The sequence below is a fragment of the Malus domestica genome, chromosome 15, assembly GCF_042453785.1.
Source record: "Malus domestica chromosome 15, GDT2T_hap1".
Classification (NCBI taxonomy): Eukaryota; Viridiplantae; Streptophyta; class Magnoliopsida; order Rosales; family Rosaceae; genus Malus; species Malus domestica.
Genome location: NC_091675.1, coordinates 20,593,658 through 20,598,997, shown reverse-complemented (window position 1 = coordinate 20,598,997; position 5,340 = coordinate 20,593,658). Strand labels below are relative to the sequence as shown.

The 5,340-nt window shown below is 39.5% G+C and overlaps 1 long non-coding RNA gene across 1 annotated transcript; it reads right to left on the bottom strand.

Moving 5' to 3' along the window:
- Window positions 1-563: 563 nt before the first annotated feature.
- LOC108170368 (uncharacterized) lies at window positions 564-1,747 on the bottom strand. The gene is made up of 2 exons (XR_001786732.3): window positions 1,088-1,747; window positions 564-910 (listed from the first exon to the last, which is right to left on the bottom strand). It is a non-coding gene; the product is annotated as an uncharacterized lncRNA (long non-coding RNA).
- Window positions 1,748-5,340: the final 3,593 nt, after the last annotated feature.

The following is a 5,340-nucleotide window of genomic DNA, read 5'->3' as shown; positions in this document are numbered from 1 at the left end:
ATCTCCCACTTATAAAAATACTTATGCTCACCGATCTTAAATGTTGACGTGCATCACCCCCACCGCATAGATTGTCGTTAGATAGATTTAAATTTCGATTTTTTTTTTGTAGCAGATAAATTAAATCAGTCATCTCACAGGGAAATGGATCATCTCCGAATCCCTTCCACCAAATCCACCCAATCAATCAATGAACCCGGGCCCTTGAAATTTGATTCAACAGTTACAAACAGGAGGCCCCTGTAAAAGTTATAACTTTAGCCGTTTGATTAAATTTTAAGGACCCGGATTAAATGATTGGATGGATTTGGTGGAAGGGATCCGGAGGATCCCTTTCCATCTCACAGAAAATATTGGGTGCAGAGAAAAGTGCAACCTCCCACCAACAATAGAAATTAACAAGAAATTGAAACCCGCATGTTGATGTGGGATTAGAAATTGTCTATACCAAAATTATAAACACATAAAGAAGAGTAGGTATGGGGGCTCCTTTCGCTTAACTACTTAGCTTTAATTAGGGCAGATTTTTTGTGCTGTTGAAGTAATGAGACAAAACACAATAATCAGATGGCACCAAACTTGTATATTATGTAACTGCAAGTTTGTCCATTAAGAGGGAAAACACCAAATATACTGATCAACTGCATGCTTGCAGGTTTATATATAAATCCAAAAGAAGAATGAAATCAGAAACAGAGCCAGCTTGTCATAGAACATATTACTATTTATAAAAAAAAACAAAAATCTGAACTAATTAGGTAGAAATGAGAAACAGAAATGTAAGCAAGTGATTATACGTAATACATGAGGCATGCACAGCTTTCTTGTCCTGAATTCGGTGACGAAAACATAATGCAATTTGATGGTTCTTGGATGTCCAGATAGAAGCAAAAACTTGTACTCTCATCTCCTGATCATCAAAATGTATTTTCACACACCTCAAATCAAGAAGTAGTCTTCACAAAAACTAATACAACCCAATCATGTTTTCAATTCCAAATTTGTCTAGGCATTCAAATGAAAGTGGTGGAATGAAGAGTAAAATTAGTACCTTTGCCAGACCCAAAATGGTGGAATGTAAGCATACCTTGGCAAAGGCAGTAAACGGCACAACAGAAACCGAATAGGCGCCTTGAATATCTCTGGGTGCTCCTCAGCTTCAACCCTTAAGAGATGAGCGTGAACGAAATCACGCACAGCATGATGTCAGCACAAATTTATCAACAGGAACTTTTTATGTAATGAAACTAATATGACATCATGCAGATTAAAAATGGTGGTTGCATGCCACAGAATTTGAGGTATATATTATGCAGTGGTATGAAACTTAGTATTTCATGTACATGTCATGCAAGGATCAAGTATGCCATTAACCTTCACGTACTGATATATTTATGCAGTGGTATATATTATCGTTGACATATACATATATTAGCTATAGCTCTAACCGTTGCTATACCATCATGCAAAAAACTTTACCAGAGACCACTTTTGATTAGAATAATAATGTTGGTGTATAAAAATGTTTTGAAATTAAAAACATTAAATGCATCATACTTTAGATTGGTTTGACTAAACATAATTTGATATAGAGTACATGATGAAGTATGATTATTTGTTCTTTATAGAATATTTTAGTGTTACATTGATATTGAATGTATTCATTCAATAAATTGGCAAGCGGTGCTGAACATAAAATTACGAAAACAATTATACATACTGGGCAACTGTGCCTTGAAACTCAGAAATTCAAGGATATTTTAGTGTTACATTGATATTGAAAGTATTCTTTCTGCTCGTGAACAGTATTTTTTCACCGGGCTTTAGAATATAGATAACATCACAGGATGATGGTACAAGTTACTATTGGGTATGTATCGCGCAGTTGATCTATCATCGAGCCCATTTCTTGGATTTGATGATTCAAGCCCATTTACGAATGAAATGCCAAACGGCCCATCAAGATAGGTGTGAGATTGGCCAGCCCAGTTCACACCTCTCAAGACCAGATATCTGAAAATGTGACCCCAAATCCCCTCTATGGGATCAATGCAATCATTTTTTTATTTTTTTAGCTTCTTGTTTTTGCATGGGGTTAGTTTGAGTTTGTCTTTGTATGAATCATTATTTCTGGTAAGCGCTTTTATTTAAAATGGTCTTGTTATAAACATGCCAATTTTCTATTTTTTTTTAATACATCGATTTATTTACACTAGAGGGAGGGAGAGTTTGGTTAAACCACACAATGGGCTGCTTACTTTGGTATCGAATTCACCATCTATGAGATTCGAATCTAAGACCTCTCACTTTCAAGTGAAAAGGAATACCACTAGACCATAGTATTGAGTAGGCCAATTTTCTATTAAAAATTTAAGTTCTTTTCAAGGGTTTAAAAGTGCTTCCTAAAGAAGTAACCTCCCTCCACCCTCACCCCCAACGGGCTGCAAAAGAAATGATCGATATTTACACATATGATATGATGCCTTGTAACGCAATTTGTCCCACTTTACACCAAGTCTGTCAATCAATACAAATCATCCAATTCTAAACTTTCTACACATATACACTAGCTAACCAATTACTTGGTTTAGCGCTGGTATCTACATATCTTTGTTTTTTTTTTTGGTAGCCGACGGACCATCATTGTCTTCGCATTATATGTACATTTACAGCATAATAAATAGGGTGTGTAGCAAATAGCTGCGGGTTCTCTCTATAAGCAACTTGGTTATCTGTCAGCCACGTTCCTACTTCATGAATATTAATTAGTATGAACTTTTCAGTGCTAATTAATATGGTTTAGATATTACAAGAGGTCACTGGCATGCATGCTCTATTATCGTTGACAAGTATAAGATCCAATCTGAATTTTTTTGACAGATATACACATCAGCATAGAGCTGACAGATGGCATATATGTATGCTGAGGTGGTTGGGATGGTTGTTAGACTGTTAAAAAGGCATAAGAAAGTTAGTTGGAAATAACTGTAAAAGCTAAAGATAGTAGCTTATATAAACCGAAATCTCGCTGTAAACATTACTTCATTCAATACACAACTATTACATTCATTAACTCATTCTCTCTACACTCTTCTGCAATGTTCACCTTTTCTTCTTCTTCTTCTTCTTCGATACTTGCTTAGTGTTAATATGGTATCATCTCCGGAGGTCGTTTCTTGGTGATCTTCCGTTTCTGCGCTGCAAATTTTTGGTGCTGTTATGCTTGATTGGAATATTTTCTGTTCTTGGTGAAGCTTTTTCGGGCTTGAATTGTGGTGTTTCGACAGAGCAACAGTTTGTGCACTCCAGCTGTTTAATGATTTGTGTCAGTGAGTATTTCTTTTGTTAGATGATTTGTTTGCGTATAAGGCCTGTTTGTACCATACTTGACTAATCCCGAAACTACTGAGCACCGGTCAACATTATACCGTCAAGGACCCAGAAGAGTTTCCCTCCAACCAGGAGGCCAATCACAGCGCGACACGTGTCGACATCAGAAACCAATCATAGCGCGACACGTGTCAATATCAGAAGCCAATCATAACACGACACGTGTCAATGTCAAAACAAATCTAGAAACTCTCTTCTATAAAAGGAGATCATTCTCCCACAATATTGCCTAATGTCATTTGTACTAAATCATTCACTAGTACTCACAAAAAGGAGAGCTTGAACGTATGTACTTGTGTAAACCCTTCACAATTAATGAGAACTCCTCTACTCCGTGGACGTAGCCAATCTGGGTGAACCACGTACATCTTGTGTTTGCTTCCCTGTCTCTATCCATTTACATGCTTATCCACACTAGTGATCGGAGCAATCTAGAGAAGGTCACAAACTTAACACTTTCTGTTGTACCAAAGTCCTCACTGATTTTGTGCATCAACATTTGGCGCCGTCTGTGGGAACGACACTTATTCCCACTTTTTTCAGCTTTGTTAAGTTGGTTTCCACCATTCGTACACTCTCTTTTGACCATGCATCCCGTTTTAACATGGGGAGGGAAGGAAGCCACAACACACAGAATGACACCCCTCTTGCACCTGGTGCGAAACAACGAAAGAAGGAATAAAAGAGCGATGTTTTCTCTTCCCCTCCACCCTCTCTGGCGGAGCTCTAAACTGGTATTGCCGTCTTCCACCTGAGACGGTAGACTCATTTGAGGAATTGAGGAAACTATTTGTTTCTCAACACATTTTCCAGACCGATCGCTTGCACTCTGCGAATGACTTCTACATTATTTGCCAGAAGCCAGACGAGTCATTATGTATGTATGCTGGCCGCTTCAGCCATGAGTATTCCTGTTGTGCCGAGGCAGACGACAAGATTGCCTTCAAAGCCTTCACGGCAGGCCTACGTGATTGTTTCTTCAAGTACATGATCAATGCCAACACTTGGAAGACTTACTCTGAGGTGATGGCACATGCTTACAACCATGCCTCCGCTGAGGCAAAGACATATCAAGGGAAACCCCCCCACAGCCACCCCTTATCAGCAAGTAGGGAGTGGAAGCTAGATCCAACCAAATGAGAAGACCTCGACCTTCCAAACGGCAGCGGTGCCTCATCCTGCCTTACTTAATACTTTGCCAAGTCAACAGACATATCAATCTCAGGGCAAAAGGAAAGATTTCCATCCTCACCAGTCATCTTTTAGTAAAAGGAGTAATGGACACTATCGCGATAACCAAGGGTATCGCCACAATAATGCCCGCCCTCATGCAGTCAACATAGTGGGCCAAACACGTGTCAGGACAGGCCCTACCCTGAAGTATGAGACGTACACGCCTTTGAACCCTACATGCATGGCCATTTACCCCAGCATAGCACACCTGATACCGAAGCCAATGCCAAGGCAGTCGGGTTATAAGCCCACGAAGAACACGGGCACGTTTTGTTGTTACCACGAGCATAACGGCCATGACGGCGAAAAGTGTATCACCTTTCGTGATCATATTGAAGCTTTGGCGCGTGAAGGAAAAATTGATCAATTCCTCCTTCACCCTTTAAGGGATAACCGTAAATGTGATATATTCCATAAGCGGTGGCACACACATATCTGAATCTTCCAATAAGGCCATGAAAAACAGCGAACAAGCTTTAAGGCCTGGCCACCAAGTGTTTCACGTGGAAGACATCAGGGGAGGCAAGTATCAAAAGCTTAAATGAGATCCAATATGTTTCTACCCTGAGGAAGAAAGAGGTATCATCTACCCTCACAACGACCCACTGATCGTTGAAGCTCACATAGCCAACTTTGAAGTACGATGAATCCTGGTAGACACGGGGGGCTTCGATCAATATCATGTTTGCTGAAGCTTTCAGGGCACTTAATGTAGCT